This window comes from Benincasa hispida, chromosome 12, assembly GCF_009727055.1.
Source record: "Benincasa hispida cultivar B227 chromosome 12, ASM972705v1, whole genome shotgun sequence".
Lineage (NCBI taxonomy): Eukaryota > Viridiplantae > Streptophyta > Magnoliopsida > Cucurbitales > Cucurbitaceae > Benincasa > Benincasa hispida.
The window spans coordinates 767,741-786,919 of NC_052360.1; positions in this window are offsets into that span (position 1 = coordinate 767,741).

Genomic DNA, 19,179 nt, shown 5'->3' on the forward strand with positions numbered 1-19,179 from the left:
AATGAAATGACTACTAAACAAGGCATAAGGTTTTAATTCCAAATTCATTTCTTTTATAACATGACAATTAGGAGAATCAAACTTTGATTTTGAGATTGATAATACAAATTTTATGTAGTTCAACAATGTTATTTTGACTTCAAAATTCAAAAAATGGTTATTAGAAAAAATTGTTTACCTTATTATACAAAGAGCATTATGGATAACCATTGGTGCAATATCTAAGGTATGTGATAATTATTAGTTTTTTTTTTTTTTTTGGAAAATTGCATTGTATTGCAAATACATTTTAAGAAATAAAAGCTGTGACTTCAACTTTTTTGTAATAATAGGTGTGACAATCACATAACAATCACATAGAAATCAAATCGCAATCACATAACAATCACATAAAAATCAGATACGGTCCGATATTTATAAATTTATTCTCATTCTTATTTTTTCACCAGTATATAAAACTCAAAATTTTAATCCTACATGGGTAAATGCATAAATCACTTTGTACATGGTTCAATTTCCAATTTCAAATTTTTGAAATTTAATATTCAAATTAAATTTTTTAAAAAATAACTATGATAAAGCATGAGATGAATATATTCCAATTGGAGGGAGAATAAGGATTGCCTCTAGGGCCTATCGAGACAATTATATATATATAGTTGGGCAATTATTTTAAATGAAAAATTGCTATAAATATTTTAAAATATAACATAATGTTACTATCTATTCATGAAAGAGGATATTTTACTATAAATAAATTGGCTCATTTTATCGTATCATAAAAGAATCCATTATATACAAGTTGACTTAGAGAAAAAAAAGGTGTGGGCAAAATAAGTGGAAACAACTTAATGTTACTGCCCAATATGACAATACATTGCATTTCTCCTCTAAATTAAGATAAGAAAGCTATTGGTTTCATATCATACTTTTTTCTTTTTTTCTTTTTTCTTTTTTTTTTGCTGTTAAATAATTTACTACATTGCATTAATTATAAGTAATGTGAATAATAGTATCACTTTTTCTTTAATTTTTTCTACAAATCCAAAATTACTCTTTTTTCCCCCCTTTTTATGGATTCACTAATAACCATGGTAAAAAACTTCATTAGCAATACATTAGAAGAAAACAAATATATTCTTTTAAATATATTAACTAAGTTAGCTAAATATAAAGAAAACGATAATTTTAGTCGACATTTTCATCTCATATCATAAGATAAATTATCGTACCTCATTGAAGAATCTACGTACTAGAATTAATAAGATGTTTGAGTAAATACATCCGAGACGAGCCCTACCAAAAAAGAGTCACACTCTTTCTTTATATACACACTAAAATGTAAAGATAGTAACTTGAATTGAAAGTCACATCTGTTCTCATAAGTGCTTATGTTTACTAGTTAAGCACTTAACCCTAATCTCAATTCAAGAGAATATGGGCCTCCAAAAGTTGATGAAATAGATTACTACTGTTATGACACATGCAATAAGGTTACTTTATATATTCTCAATTCTATACTTACAAATTAGTCTTATATAGATGTTGGAGAGATGAGTGAATATATGAGGTTCAAGTTGTATACTTGCCAACAACCACATCTTCCAAAACAGAAATTTCAAGTGTTTTGTGGAAAAGGTTCAAAAGTAAACATCATTATTTTGTAGAATATAAATTAAAACAACAAATAAAGAAAAATAATGCATATAGTTATTATTAATTACAGTAACAAGAGGATTGATTTCATTGGACTCCAACCAAAGAAGATTTTAGAATTTGACATATCAATGAAGATGGAATGGCAGGGGTTGACAATTTTCTTGGTTTTCCTCTCAAGCTCTCAAATTAAAGGCCACAAAATTAAGCACTTTTTTTCCCCCTTTTTTAATTAAAAAGCACTTTTGTGTAGTGTGGTTGTGGCTTTGAAGTGGAGGCCAAACCCCACATACCTTTTTATTTGGCTTATTAGTTGGAAAACTAAAGAGAATGTCAACTAATATTGAATGCATCCACTTTTTATTTATTTTTAATTAATTTTTAAAAATTCCTCTACTACTACATTTATACATATTCTTTTTGTTGACAATTTGACTGGTCATTTGATGGTATATTATTTAATAAAAATTTTTAAAAAATAGAAAAATAAGGAAAATTATTTATACAAAATAGTAAAATTTTAATATTTTTTGATAGAGACGGTTAGAAAGTCTACTATTGATAGACGCTACTTCTATCAACGTCTATCAGTATTTTTTTTTGCTATTTTTCTAAATAGTTTGACTATATGTGAAAATTTTCTTTATTTAATTTAATTTTATGAATCTCATATTGTTCTTAAATAATGCTAATGTTGTAATTAGTAATAAAGTTTTCTCCATTTGTTTAAATCTTTTTCTATCATTTTGATATAATAAGTTTCCTTACAATTTTTTATTTTTTAGTTTTATATAGTCACATTTTAACTTTAACCAGTAAACATTAGAAGAATGATGATATGAATTTAAAAGAGTATTCATTACGTTCCTTTTGTTAATAGCAACATCTTTATTGATCTATTTTTCTATAACAACCAGTCTCGTTTTGGGCTATACAAGCTTTATAATTTTTTTCATTTCTATGATGGGGTTATCTATTTGATCAAACTAAAATATATTGTATTTTTAATTCTGTCGGCAGTCAGAATAATGGATGCTAAAAAATAACTAAACATTAGGATTAAATTATATATTTACCCTTCTCTAATTTCTTTTTTATATTTTGTAATGTGACAATTGCAAATCAAAATCCAGATAATTAAAATAAAATACGGTTCAAAAATAATTTTAAATAAAATAAAATAAAACGCATTTCTAATTATATTTAACTAATATTTTAAATCTCATTTGATAATTATTTGATTGTTTATTCTTATTTTCTTTGACAATTAAGTTTAAAATCATTACTCCACTTATTAGTTCAAGCTTTTTTTTTAGTAAAATAATTGTGGGGTGGAGGATGACAGAAAATGAGTATATGTCAACATGACTGAGTCAAGTACATTTTGACTAAGAATTCGAGTTAGGTAAGATACGAAAACATGTTAAAGAATTTGTAAAAAAACAATAAAAATTTAAAAATTTAAAACTAAATAATTGTAGACAAGACATTAATTAACTAATAATTTCCATGATAACATAATTAGCTAATTTCTATGATAAAATTAAATCAACATTTAGATACATTATTGATTTTGCAAAACATTATTGTATAAAATACGACCTAGGTTTCCTTAAGCTTTGAACAAGAATTTATTTATAGTGGCAGTGGGTTTTGTCAACTTTTTTTTTCGAGTATAATATTGAGTTCATCCCCTCTGCACAAAATTTATATACTAATATAATAATATTTTTATTTTTATTTTCATGTCTGAATTATAAAATAGTCAAATGTTAACCATGCATAATAATAACAATAACAATAATAAATAAATAAATAAATAAATAAAACAGAGTCTTCATCAAAAGAAGTGTCTGGTCGGCTGGTATCTCTCACTTTTGAATTATTTGAAAATTATTATAAATATAATAATAATAGATGTCCATTAGTGTCATACTTAGTATCCGATACTGTGTCATTTTTTTTATTATCACATGTGTTGGGTCATTCAACCGTCTATGTATAGTATCTAAACGTGTCATTTCTTACTTGCCAAAATTCCCTATAAATAAGTTGTCATTTGTGAATTTTGTAGATACACATACATTGGTTGAAATTCCATGATTTTTTTGAGAAAGTAGAGAATTTTGGAAGAATTTTCTAATTTCTATAATTTTTCTTATTTATTCTAAATTTAGTTTTTTAATTATTTTATTTTATTTATTTATATATTATTTTAATATTATATTTTCTCGATATTCGTATTATTGTTGTGCCTCGTTCTTCTCCTTAAATTTACAACACGTTATCAGCACGAGCTCCTGTCGTTTCTCCGCTAAATGTAGGTCATAAATGTATATTGATTTTTTTCCTCTTTGTTATAATTAATAATTTAATGTTGTTTTGCATATATAATATCTATTAAATTTTTTATATAAATATAATATTTTATAATAGTGTTACCATGACAAATCTCGCAAGATTAGAATTTTTCGTCCTTGATATTAATGACAATAATTATTTGTCATGGGTGCTTGATGCCAAAATCTAATCATAGCATCCAGGTGGATTTTGGCATCAAGCACCCATGACAAATAATTATTGTCGTTAATATCAAGGACGACAAATTTGTCATCAAGCACCCATGACAAATAATTATTGTCATTAATATCAAGGACATATAATTTTGTGAGATTTGTCATGGGTGCTTGATGCCAAAAATATAGCTTTTGCTTTGTCCTGATTGAATTTGTCGTCCTTTTATGATTGGATGTCGTATTTTTTATAATTATCGTAAGTCAATTGGGATAAGTGTTGAACATCCTAAGTTCATACACAAAATGGTTTAGCAAAATCATTCATAAAATTGCTAGACCATTACTTATGAGAACTAAGCTTCCTACATCTGTATGAGGACGTGCTATTTTGTATGCAGTTTCACTTGTACGCATTAGGCCAGTATCTTATCATAAATACTATCCATTACAAATACCTTATGGCCATGAGCCAAATATTTCCCATCTGAATTTTTTTTATGTGCAGTATATGTTCCAATTGCTCCACCACAATGTACTAAGATGAGTCCTCAAAGGAGGTTAGGAATTTATATTTGATATTATATTCGATATAATTCTCCATCAATTATCAAATATCCTGAACCCCTAACGGGTGATGTATTTACTGCACGATTTACTAATTGTCATTTTAATGGGACAAATTTTCAAACATTAAGGGGAGGAATTAAGAAGTTGGAAAAAGAAATTACATGGAATGCATCGTTATTGTTTCATTTAGATCCTCGTACAGATCATGTGAACTTGAAGTTCAGAAGATATTCATTTGCAAAATATAGAAAATCAGTTACTAGATGCATGTATAGATGCAAAGAAAGTAACTAAGTCACATATACCAGCTGCAAATATTCCATCGAAAATTGATAACCCAACACAATAAGTTGTCACTATTGAGTCTCGAACACGTCAGAAGCGTGGTAGACCAGTAGATTCCAAAGATAAAACTCCTCAAAAAAAGAAAAATAATTAATAGTCAAGAAGACTTGGTAGAGAATGTAAATACCCATGAAAAAATCTTTGACATGACTAGTGAGGAAAGTGAAATACCTAAAGATAATAATGAGATTTCAATAAACTATTTCATGTCAGGAAAAAGATGGACCGAACTAATATAGTTATTGACAATATTTTTGTGTACAATGTTGCTCTTGATATTATATCTGAAAATGAAGATTTTGAACCAAAATCTGTTGAAGAGTGTTGACATAGAAAAGATTGACTTCAGTGGAAAGAAGCAATCGAGGCAGAATTAAACTCACTTTCAAAACTCAAGTTTTTGGACCAGTAATTCAAAAACTAGAAGGTATCAAACCTGTAGGATATAAATGGGTATTTATGAAGAAAAGAAAAGAAAATAATGAGGTCACAAGATATAAAGCAAGACTACTCGCACAAGGTTTTTCATAAAGACCTGGTATTGATTATGAGGAGACGTATTTTCTAGTGGTGGATGCAATTACATTAAGATATATAATTGGTTTGACCGTGTATGAAAATTTGGACATGCATCTTATGGATGTAATCATAGCATATTTTTATGGATCTCTTGATAATGATATTTATATGAGAATCCCATAAGGACTTAAGGTACCTAAAACATATAAATCAAATTCTCAGGAATTGTATTCAATAAAGTTACAGAGATCGCTATATGAATGGAAATAATTAGGACGAATGTGGTATAATCGCCTAAATGGATATTTGTTGAAAGAAGGATATCAAAACAATCCAATATGTCCATGTATTTTTATAAAGAAATTATAGTTAGGATTTGCTATTATAACTGTATATGTTAATGATTTAAATATAATTAGAATTCCTAAAGAGCTTTCATAGGCTTCAGAGTATTTTAAGAAAGAATTTGAGATGAAAGATCTCGGAAAAACGAAATTTTGCCTTGGTTTGCAAATTGAGCATTCAGCAGATGCGATATTTGTTCATTAGTCGACTTATACAGGAAAAGTTTTCAAAAAAATTTATATGAACAAAGCACGTCCATTGAACATTCCAATAGAAATTCGTTCACTAAATGTAAAAAAGATATATTTTTACCTCGAGATGATAATGAAGAACTTCTTGGTTCTGAAGTACCATATCTTAGTGCAATTGGTGCACTTATATATCTTGCTAATAATACAAAATCAAATATTGCATTTTCAGTAAATTTATTAGCAAGATACAGTTCTTCTCCAACTAAAAAACATTGGAACGAAATTAAGCATGTACTCCGTTATCTCCGAGGAACGATTGATATGGGTTTGTTTTATTGAAATAAATCAAATTTTGATCTAGTTGGTCATGCACATTCCAGATATTTATCTGATCCACACAAAGATAGATCTGAAACAAGTTATCTATTCACATGTAGAGGAATTGCTATATCATGGCGATCAGTGAAACATACCATAACAACTACTTCCTCAAATCATGTTGAAATTCTTGCAATTCACGAGGCTAGTCGAGAATGTGTATGGCTAAGATCAATGACTCAACACATTCATGAAACATGTGGTTTGTCTTCTAGTAAAAATCTTCCAATAATATTATACGAAAACAACACAACATGCGTATCACAAATCAAAGGAGGATATATTAAAGGAGATAGAATAAAACATATTTCATCGAAACTTTTCTATAGACATGATCTTGAAGAAAATGGTGACATCACTTTATAATAAATTTGTTTGAAAGATAACCCGACAGACTTATTTAAAAAAACATTATCTATCTCAACTTTTGAAAATTTGGTGCACAATATTTGAATGCGGCGACTCAGAGATCTTAACTGATGTTTTCATGAGGGGGAGCAAATATATTCATTTAAAAGTATACATTATATGAAATATGTACTCTTTTTTATTTTTTCCCATGAGGTTTTTTTCCTAGTAAGGTTTTAATGAGACATATTTTATATATAGTAGGCATCTAATGGAGAGTATTATAAATATTATAATAATAACAATAGATGCTCATTAGTGCAATGCTTAGTGTCCAAGGCTAATGTCATTTTTTCATTACCACATGTGTTGGCCATGTGTCATTTAACCATCTATGCATAGTGTCCAAGTGTGTCACTTCCCACCTGCAAAAATTTCCTATAAATAAGTGGTCGTTTGTGGATTTTATAGATACACATACATGGGTTGAAATTTCATGAATTTTTTAGAAAGTTGAGTTTTTTTGGAGGAATTTTCAATTTTTTATAATTTTCCTTATTTATTCCAAATTTACTTATTTAGTGATTTTATTTTATTTATTTATATATTATTTTAGCATTATATTTTCTCAATATCTGTGTTTTCGTTGTGCCTCATTTTTTCTTAAAAAAACAACATTAAAATATTGATAATATGTAGAAAATATTACACAAATTCATTGAGAAATTGATTTTATTTCGCATTTACGTGGGATTTTTTTTTATTTTTTTATTTTGAAGTCGTTAATGATAATTGTAACAACATTATTTTGTATTAATAATGAATAATATTATTTATAAAAAAAAAATATTATTGGCCACTTTGAGGTTATTAGTTAAAAAACATGCGGAGTAAATATTGAAACCTATATCCTTTTAATCAAGAAATATACTATATATCAATTAAATTAGGTTCATATTTGACACTCATTTTAAAGTTTTTGCACTAATAGATTTTAAATTAGCATAATATTTTCACTTTATGATTACTAATTAATAATTAGTAATGCACACAAATTATGAAACTAGGAATACAAAAAAGTGGACGATGACAAAATGGACATATAAATATTTAGTAATCATTAAGATGTAATATCTCACTTCAAACCGAAGGTTCAAATTTTTTTTTTTTTAAAGAGTACACTTTTTTTTTTTATTTATTATTCTTTCAAGTGTATACCTTTTGAGTATTTTGTTTACTTAATCTATTAAATTTACTTCAATTATTGAGGGGTGATACTACTCCATTGAATAAAAAAATTCAACAAATTTGCATAATTTAGAAGAGTCCAAATTCTAACTATATACGTTGGCCCTAATTTTTATATGCTCCACCCAGTAACAAATTTGATCCATCCCCCAATCATTTATAGCTTATTTAAAAGTACATGAGCTGATATATAAACTTTTAAGTTCGTATCGGTGAAATTTTGATTTTTATATCTAATAGATAATTGACCTATTTGACCGTTCTAAAATATAATTTATGGATCCATTAAACTCTAAATTGGAAATTTTAGATTTGATTAGACACAAAATTCAATTTTAAGTTTAAACGGACTAATTTAATTCTAAAATTTGCAAATAAGGTCACAGTCTAGTAGTTTTACGACTCAAGAATTTATTGGACACAAATTGAAAGTTTAAGAATTTATTATACATTTAGAATCTAAAACCCTACTAAATACTACTAAAAATCCATATACATATTAGACATAAATTTGAATACTTAGCAACTAAATTTGTAATTCTAACTTAAAAAAAAAGTTATGCCAAACATGCAAATAGTTGGCAATAATATATATATGTTTATATAGGTGACAATCTTTTTCACATGATGAGATTAGGGTGGAAACTTCTTAGCTAACCCTTGATTCTTAACCATTGATTTTGGGATATGGTCCAATTCATATGATGATGTCTTGCATTAAGCAATGTTGCTTATGGCCAACTCCAAATGCCTTTAGAAAGGAAAGGAAAAGGGAAATTGTAAGATCACAAAGAAGAAGAAAAAAAAAAGAAAAATTAAAGAGAGCAAAGAAGCAACAAAAGGATCAGCACCATGATGATGAAGATCAAGAATCTCACTTAACAGTCAGCATCAACATTTTCCACCACCAAACAAAAATATATAAATAAATAAAATAAAAAACCTCAAATACAAACATAAACCCTATTTCATAGTCAAACTTATTCCATTCTATGCACCTTTCCCACATGCAATCATTCTAGATGCTCCCATCACAAAAGGGACTTTTCTTCCTTTTAACTCATTCTAAATTTTGAGTATCATTCACACCCACTTCTTAAAATTTTATATATGTTCTCAAATTAAGGATGAGCATCACCGGTCCAACCATCAAATCGATTATTATCGGTTCAGTAAATATTCAAATCAACTTCAATCGTCGAAGAATAAAAGTCAGTCGATCAATCGGTATAAAGATGAATGTCAACATTTTCAAGTAATAAAAGAATCTTCAACTTGTTTTTTAGTGCTTTTCAATTAAGCATTTAGTCAAAACATTCTATAAGAGTGCTTTCTGAGGTTTGAAATACTTTAGGATTTCTATAAGTTACTTACAAACATGAAGATTTAAAGGAGGATGGTTTTTTTTTGTCATGTCGAAAATATTTTTATATTGTCAAAATAATTTTTAAAGGTTAAAACGTCGACATCAACAAAAATGTTAAGGTGCCAATTTTATGAAAATGTCGAAGTTGTTGAATATTTCTAGACAAATTATAAAAAACTATTTCAATTAATAAATACACTTTTTTAAACAAGTCAAATGGCTTATTATTTCTATTATAATCACGTTAATGGTATTTTGTAGTTTTTAAAAAATATATATATTTTTTTACAATATAGTGAAAATGTTAAATCCACCCAAACGTTGGCATTAAATCTATAGACATATAAAAATATCGATGAAATGTTAAACATGCCAATGAAAATTTAACACTTTAACCCTCTTAAACATAGTCAAAATTTTAAATTGAAAGGGGTTTATAGAGTATTTATCCTTTTATATCTTTAAAAAAATATTTATTTTTGTTTTTATTTTATTTTACATGCTTCTAATAATAATCTAATTTGAATATTCGAGATAGAGATATATTCAATTAACCATTAAAAAATTATTTTATTATAATCATAAAAACCTACCTAACAGACCTTAAAAAATATTTTAATATGCTTCTGAAAACACATTTAAATAGTGTTTTCCTTTTGTTTTGTTTAAAAAAGTGCTTCAAACAAAAATATATTTTTCCAAAGTGATTTTTAATCAAAATTTTGTACAAAGGCAAGAGAACAAAAAAAGCCAAGGAATATAGAATATGGAAAAAAAGAAGTGGATTTTTATTTGGGGTGTAAGGAGTGGTCCAAAATTAAAGAGAGGGAAGAAAACTATAATAAGTAGTAATAATTATATTTTCCTATGAAACAAGAATAATTAATAATAATAATAAAGCATAAAGCTCTGCCAAACCAAATCATAAATTTAAAATTTGTGAAAGTCACAATTCAAAAAACTGAAATTTCCTTTTCTTTTTCATATTCTAGTGGATTCTTAGAATCATCATTCAACCTTTGCCATTTAAAAACACTCTTCCACTATGTATTGTCCCCCAATTCTATAATTCTAAATTATACCTTTTAATTGAGGTTGTTTTGATTACAACCAAAAGAAAATTTTGTTCATCCATATATTTATATATATTAATACATCGTTTACAAGATTCAACAAACTATATTTGATGAAAATAAATCGCATTTCAAAAACTTGATAAAACGGGAGAAAAATTTATAGAAAAATCTAATCATGAAAAAAATTCTTAAATGCAATTTTAAGACGAGACGTATTTATAGACTATTTGTGATCATTCGAATAGTCGTATCTCTTCTTTAAATTAATTATTTTTTAAAGGACATATTCATGCAACTCTACACGTATGGTCACATACTATTTATTCAAACGTTAACTTAATGAAATTATATACATGTTGGTTTGGCCCCTTTAATTGAGTTTCTATCAAGTCTTTTAAATTTATTTTCAATGCAAATCTATACTTCTCCTTTTAAAAAAGAAAAATCTATACTTCTACTTTTGAAAAAAAGTCAGTCATACCCTTAATCTTTGCATTGAGTTAAGTTGTTACAAGTAATTTAGGATGTATTTTGTCAGCAAAGATTAATTGAACAATAGAGTTGTTTTCTCATTTTTAGAAATTTCAAACATATGTTTGGTAATAAATCTAAAAGTTAGATCTCAATTAAAAAAGTCCTTCAATATATGTGTCTTACGATATATTTATAATCGATATTTGTAGTTACCTGCTAGGTATTTGGTTGAATCTTACAACAAATTCAGACCTCTAATAAGGTAGTATGGACCAATAAGCTAGGTTCATTTAAAAAAAAAAAAAAACATAATTAGTATTTTATAATATTATATAATTTAATATATATATAGATATCTTATATTAATTTATCCCATAAAAATATATAAAATACCTAAAAGGTAAACTTATCCGATTATTTTTTATATTTTTCTTTAATCTAATAGTACATTTTAACAAAAATATTTATATATATGGGAAACATTATTATGTTTTCATAATTTTCTCTATGGTTTACGCAGTCCAAAATTAATTTTTGTTGACCACAAAATTTTGACTGAGAAAAGAGTATACCTTTCCATGACAACGAAAAATTTGTTTAGGTAGGGAAAGAATGTGACATCCAAAATAAACATCAACTTACACATCGATAAGGTATTTATCGTATATATTTTTAATATTTAAGTGAGAGATGAGAGAAAAATAATATGGAAGTTTTAGGATTTGAAAGTGAGAATAGACGTACCCCTCTATGAAGGGCTTGAGACATCTGATGATTGTCCCGCATTTGGTATTTTAATTTGTTAGGTTTGAGCTCGACCTTGATCAAGGTCAAGCAAATTCTCCTAGGCCCATGCTCAATTAGGTATTTTCTTAGGCTCAATCTCGACCTCAACTGATGCTCAACATGTTAGTTTAGGTCAAGTCCCAAGTCAACCTGGTTCCTTAGAGCTATTTTGTATTAGGGTATATATATTTTTTAATCCAAATGTTGTTACTTTATTAGTTTTGTCTCTTCTATTTTTGTTTGATGTTGATAACGTCCTTATGATCTAAAATCACCTCAAACAAATTTTAAAAACATATTTGCTAAATAGATAATTGTTGATAAACTTAGTAAATATATGCTAAATGCACATCAATTTAAAAACATGGCCCTAATAACTCTATAAATTAGCATGGAACAAATTATTTCATTTAAAAAGATGTGAATTTGTATTTCTCTTCTCAATTTTGGGAAAATCACGACAAGTATTTTGTTTTCTTAGGCTAACTTATCTTTTTATTCTTTCTTATAGAAAAAAAACCTATATAATTTGGACTCTATAGCACCGTGCTAACAAAAATTTTCCATTATAACAGAAGTCTTAATTTTATTTCAATTAATCTCTTGGCCTTTTACATGGGATTAATGTTTTTAATATTAAATAATTAGCTCACATGATTCAATTAAAATTTTAATTAGATCAATTCTACGATGTTATTTATTAAAAACTAAGTTTTATTGGATAACCATTTCATTTTTCGTTTTTAGTTTTTGAAAATTATGTCTATTTCTTTTCATTTTCTTACCATGGTTTGTATCAATTTTAAGTATAAAAGTTAAATTTTTAGTCAAATTCCAAAAAACAAAAACAAATTTTTAAAAACTATTTTTTTAGTTTTCAAATTTTGTTAGTCTTTTAAAACATGGGTAAAAAGTAGATACCAAAACAAGAGATCTACTGGTGGAAAAGATATTTATAGGCTTAATTTTTAAAAATAAAAAACAAAAAACAAAATTGTTACCAAACGAGACTTAGTTTTTAGTTTTTTAAAATTATGTTTATTTTCTTACATTTTTTCAATGATTTTTTTTAATCTATCCTTAATACAATGCATAGCAGAAATTAAAAAACAACTTTAAAAAAACTTTTGGCTTATATTAGTGAATAATTTTCATAAATTCAAAACTAAAAATTTTGGCTTATATTAGTGAATAATTTTCATAAATTCAAAACTAAAAAAAAAAAAATAAAAACGAAATGTTATCGCAAGCGAGCTTAGTTTACACTTCTAAGATAAAATTTTGGCTTATATTAGTGAATAATTTTAAGAAAAATTTATATCAGGATTATATCTATTAATATCCTCAATAAATGATTGTACCCTTAAAATAATTCTTAATTAGGCTAAAGAATGAAAGAGGGACGGATGTGTGTAGAAATAGAATGAATGCATTTGGGACGTGGATATAAAATCAGTAAAATACATAGAATTTTCTAAATTATCTAAAACTAAAATATTTTTTTTTTCAAAAATAAATAAATAGATAATATTTTTCAAAAATGAATTAATTGTACGGAGTAAAAAATATAAACAAAATATGTTCAATTAAAATAATAATAAGAAGAAAAATAATGAGAGAAATTGGGCTGGCTTGTTTTGTTACCGCCTACATCGCCGCGGAAGCTCCATGGGATTTGTCATTAAAATTAAAATAAAAAAAAAAAAATAAAACCTAAAAATAAATATAATAAATAAATGAAAGATTCCAAATTAGTGGGATTAAGGGAAGTAATTAAAAGAAGTTAAGAACGTGATTAAAGTACTAATGGCAAAAGTATTCTCTACAAATGCTTCGGCCTTGTCCTTCGCTACATCCCCCCACCAATCTTCCATCTTTATTCTTTCTTCCTCTTTTTTTTTTTTTTTTTTTTTTTTTTTTTGCCTTTCTTATATTTAATATTATTTCAACTTTATGTATATTAAAATATTGTTTAAAATACTTTGTTAAAGTATATAAAAATAACACTCCAATTATAATATGAAGTTTTAAAAATTTCATTTTAACTCTAGAAACTTGAAATATTTCGTTTCAAAATAACCTTTAAAGTTTAATATGCTTATGTTAATACATCTAAGTACATACATAGAAAAAGTTAAAGATACATGAGGCATCGACATTGTGAATCATACATGTTGTCGTCTTTCTCTTTTCACCATAGATTGGTCTCAATTTTCTATTCTTTCCTTTATTCTTTTTTCGTTAATCCTAATTTATTAAGGAAGAACACATAGACTGCCAAGACACAAAGACGAATAAGACAGTACAACCAAGTCCTCAACCTTCCAAAAGGCTCGTATAACAAACTTGAAGGAAAGAACTCTTGATGGTTAAAATTAGCTTAATCACATTGTGCCATCTATAATTACAAACAGAATTCTTTATTCTTTTGCTCATTCTTAAATTAGAGATATCCCTGTAAAAATAACGATTGATTATTCATAATAAAATCATCCTAGAATTCAGTGAGCAATTCTCATTCTCTCTCTTTTAATTGCTTAACTTGATATTAGAGCCGAATATGACCAATGTTAGTTCCGTCAGCAACTTAGCCATGAATCTCGGTGCTGCTAACTTTAACAATCCACCCCTAAATCAACTTCTTAACCAAATAACCTCTACAAAGCTCGATTGCAACAATTTCCTACTCTAGAAGAATCTTGCATTTCCAATTCTTCGTAACTACAGACTCAAGGAACAATAAACTGGACAGAAGATCTGTCCACCAATATTTTTGCAGTCAGTAACTTGCGAAACTGGAATAGCTAATTCAATAGCAATAACTAGAGTTGAAGCATCTAGCTGAAATGAGAGTTCCGGTCGTGGAACCTCAAGCTCATCGATTGTGTCTGAGATGAATCCTCAATATGAAATGTGGATGGTAGTAGATCAACTACTCCTTGGATGGTTATACAACTTGATAATGCCCGAAATCGCGATCCAAGTAATGGGCGTGAATGTACGAAAAATTGGTGGACCAACATTCAATAGTTTTTTGGAGTACAGTCTAGGGCTGAAGAGGACTATCTTCGGCAAGTGTTTCAAACCAGGAGGAAAGGTAATCTAAAAATGGAGAAATATTTACGAATTATGAAAATCAATGTTGATAATCTCAAACAAGTTGGAAGTCTAGTTCCTCCTGGGGCTCTAGTTACATAGGTCTTGTTAGTGCTTAATGAAGAGTACAATGCAATTGTAGCCATGATTCAAGGACGGATGGAAAGTTCTTGGTTAGATATGTAATCGAACTCCTCCTCTATGCAAAACGCATGGAACATCAAACAAACCAAAAAACAATTATGGCTTTTAATCAAAGCAGAAATACGTACGTTAACATGGCTAACAGAAATGTAAGCAGCAGTGACAACACAAAATCTACCTCCAACAACAAACAAAGATCAAATCGAGGACAAAGAGGTGGAAGTCATGACAGACACAATAAGCTAATCTATAAGGTATGTGGAAAAATAGGACATATTGCCTATTTTTGTTACAATTGATACAATAAAGAGTTTGTTCCAAATCTTCCTCAAAATAGGAGAGGTAACTTCAAAAGTGGTCAAAACAGAGTAATGCCACAAAATCCTGCGGCCTTAGCCACTACTCACGTTGCCAATCAATTCTTTGCAAGCCCTGAAACAATTGTTGACTTCAACTAGTATGCTGACAATGGAGCACCCAACCATTTCACTTCTGATTTCAACAGTCTTGCCAATCCCAGTAAATATGGAGGTAGTGATTCTTTCACTGTAGCTAATGGTGCAAATCTGAAAATTTATCTTGTTGGAAATGCTTGGTTGTCTAATGGTGAATGTCTTTTGAAGCTTGATGATATGTTATGTGTACCTGCCATTGCCAAAAACTTAGTCAATATTTCTAATCTTACCAAAGACAATAATGTTTTCATTGAGTTTTATAGTGATTGTTGCCTTGTTAAGGACAAGCGTACAGGTCAAATCATATTGAAATGAATGCTTAGAGATGGATTATATCAGTTGGAAGATGCAGAAGTTGGTTCAAGTAAGAAGGCTATGAGGAGTAGAAATCCATTGCAGTCAGTGCATAAAAATAAAAACCTATCTACCCTCACTATATCTAATATGTTTATCAGGAGTCAGGTGTCCAAGAGAATTTGGCATAGATGTCTTGGTCATCCATTGTTAAGAACATTAGACTTTGTTATTAAGAGCTATAATCTCCCAATCAAAGTTAATGAAGATATTAAGTTTTGTGACTCATATAGATACGACTAGGCACACTCTCTAGCATTTCCTAATTCTAACTCACGAGCTTCTGCACTATTTGACCTTGTACACAATGACTTGTAGGGACCAACCCCTTTGTTATCTACTGATGGATATAGGTACTATGTAATATTTGTGGATGACCATAATAGGCACACCTAGATTTATCACTTGCATCTGAAAATTGATGCACTAGCTATTGGGTTTTATGTCCTAAAACTCGTACATGGTAAATGTTATTGATTGAATATCATCAATAAAGAGTTATAGATGTTAAATCGATAAATATTATTCTTTTTTATTGTTGTCTATTTTGTCTAAATAACCCTAAATCCAATAAATTAACATTCCAATAAACTAACATCTAAGGCTGCCTTATGAGTCATGAACTGTATGTGGAGACATACAGGGATCAATGTTCAAGATATAGCCTGGAAGGGTCTATAGTATAAGGATAAGGTTGAATACTTTACCCCGATAACATTATGGATATGACTCACTTTGTATTTGATAAAAACGTAATAATCCAGCGCATTCGTGTAGGTGACACGTGAGTGAGGGTATCCTATGCAACAAGTTTGCATAAGACTGGACCGCGAAATAGTAACCACTAGATGTAACACCGTTGACTAGTCAGGTTTCTATTTCAATAGAATGACTTAGGCGACTTAGTTTTAATCCGTAGTATATTATGAACTCCTGTTCACGAGAAATTGTCCTTTGATTTGAATGGGTGAGGGTGGCCAATTCGCCAACCTAATATGCCTACTATTTTTGGGACAAGACCAAATTGGGAGTTGGGAACATAATTATACAAGATGAAATTCACTATTTCCCTCATTGAGTGTAAGTGAATGAGTGTTCCCTTAAGTGGTGTCTCCAGGACCCGAACAAAGGGTCTTGCTCTCTCATTGGCTCGAGAGGGTTTCTGTTTATTGATTGAACCATAAATAGGTTGTTCATTAGAGAAGCATTAGTACTTAAGAAGCCAGAGGTAACACAAGGGCAAAACAGTAATTTGACCTAGTTGGAATCACAAACACTCGTGAATGACTAACTTGTTGGTATTGATCCATATCCCTAGACACAGAAATATATCTGTAGTGAGAAGAGTGCAGTTGTGAGTCTTTAGTGAAGTGTACCCACAGTTAACGAATATTGATTAACTTGGTTAATGAGTTTAACCAACTAATCTTATATCGTTGGAACTTTTGATCAACAGGTTCACCAGGTCACCTCATTAGTTCACTAGAGGATATTTAAGAGGGATAATTTGAATTGTTTAAATTAATTTGAGGAAACTATATACTAATGTGATTAATATATAATTAATTATGGATATGATATATAATTAAATTGGAGAGTAATATTTAAATAAGATTCAAATTAATTCAAGTGAATTAGATTCATAAAGAATTCATTAATAGAGAGTTTTTGCACATATACATGGAATGTATATGATAATTAAACATATACATTAAATTGGATTTAATATTATTTAATTATTGTGCAAATTAAAATTAAATAAGTGTTTTTTAATTAGACTAATTAATTAAATAGGTGATAGTTAATTAAATAACTTGATTAATTAAATAAATGTTATTTAATTAATTATAGAAAAGAAAAGTATATTGGGAAAAGGCTTGACTCTTCTCTATATAAAGACCTCTTCATGGTCCTTTGAGAATGCACTGGATACACAATTCTCATTTCAGAGAAACTATGACAATACACAACCCATATTCCCATCTCCCTCTCCCAATAGATTGGATATCACCTATCCCTCTATTGGAATTCTAGAGAATAACAAGGTAACTCTCGTGGTAGTGTTCGAGATCGCTCAAGGAGTTGTTCGTGATCAAGACCGTTTTGAGATCACTTGGGGAATCTACAAAGGTAAGAATTGTTCTAACACTTTCCTCAATAGCATGCTAGTTTAATAGAGGAGGGTACAAATACTTCATCACTTTGATAAATGATTATTCGAGGTATAGTTACTTATACCTAATGCAATAAAAGTCAGAAGACTTTGAAAAGTTTAAAGAGTATAAGTTTGAAGTTGAAAACCTATTAGGTAAAAAAAATTAAAACAATTTGATCTGATCGGGTGGAGAATACATGGATTTAGAATTCTATGACTATTTGATAGAACATGGAATTCAATCCCAACTCTCAACACCTAATACATCTCAACAAAACGGTGTATCAGAAAGGAGAAATAGAACCTTATTAGATATGGTTCGTTCAATGATGAGCTATACTCAATTTCCTTATTCGTTTAGGGGCATACAGTAGAGATTGTAGTTCACATCTTGAACAATGTTCCCTCGAAGAGTGTTTCTGAAACACCTTTCGAGTTATAGAAGGGGCGTAAACCGAGTTGATATTACTTTAGAATCTAGGGTTATCCTACATATGTGTTGTTGGATTGTATCAACAAGCAGCAGAAGCAACAAGGATCATTAAGCACTCTAATTCATTAATTTTGGAAAAAACTAAAGCATGCTCTTGCAAAAACAAATGAGTTTCAAATCATACCTTTTAAGAACTCTTGAAATCTCAATTTTCAGCCGCAGATTACTCCAAATCTTGTTGTAGACCACCATAAGATCTTCCTCACTCTTCTCTTAGAGCTCTAGATTGAGTTGTGGGACTCAAAATAAGCTTGAATGAAGGGAATTTGGAGAAAACTTCACGGCAGCAACCCAATTGAAGAACACCTTCTTCACCACAAATTTTTCAGAAAAAATTCTACAGATTGCATGCCTCAAATTCACTCAAATCTTCTCAATATATTGCAGACAATCATGCAAGATGGTTGCATGAGATGCAGCTCATGCTTGGAGTAATTGACGTCTAAGTTTATGGGTTTTATGTGAGCAACTTGAAGATGTAATGGAAAAACCCAACTTTCCATTTTTGTGTTCTTATCTTTTTCAACTTTTCAAATTGATTTAAAAAATCAATTTGTTTTATAAAATTGAAAATATTATTCATTTTAGAAAATTAATTTCATAAATTAATTTTTCTTAATAAAATTAATAAATAATTATTTAAACAATTTAAATAATTCTAATTAAT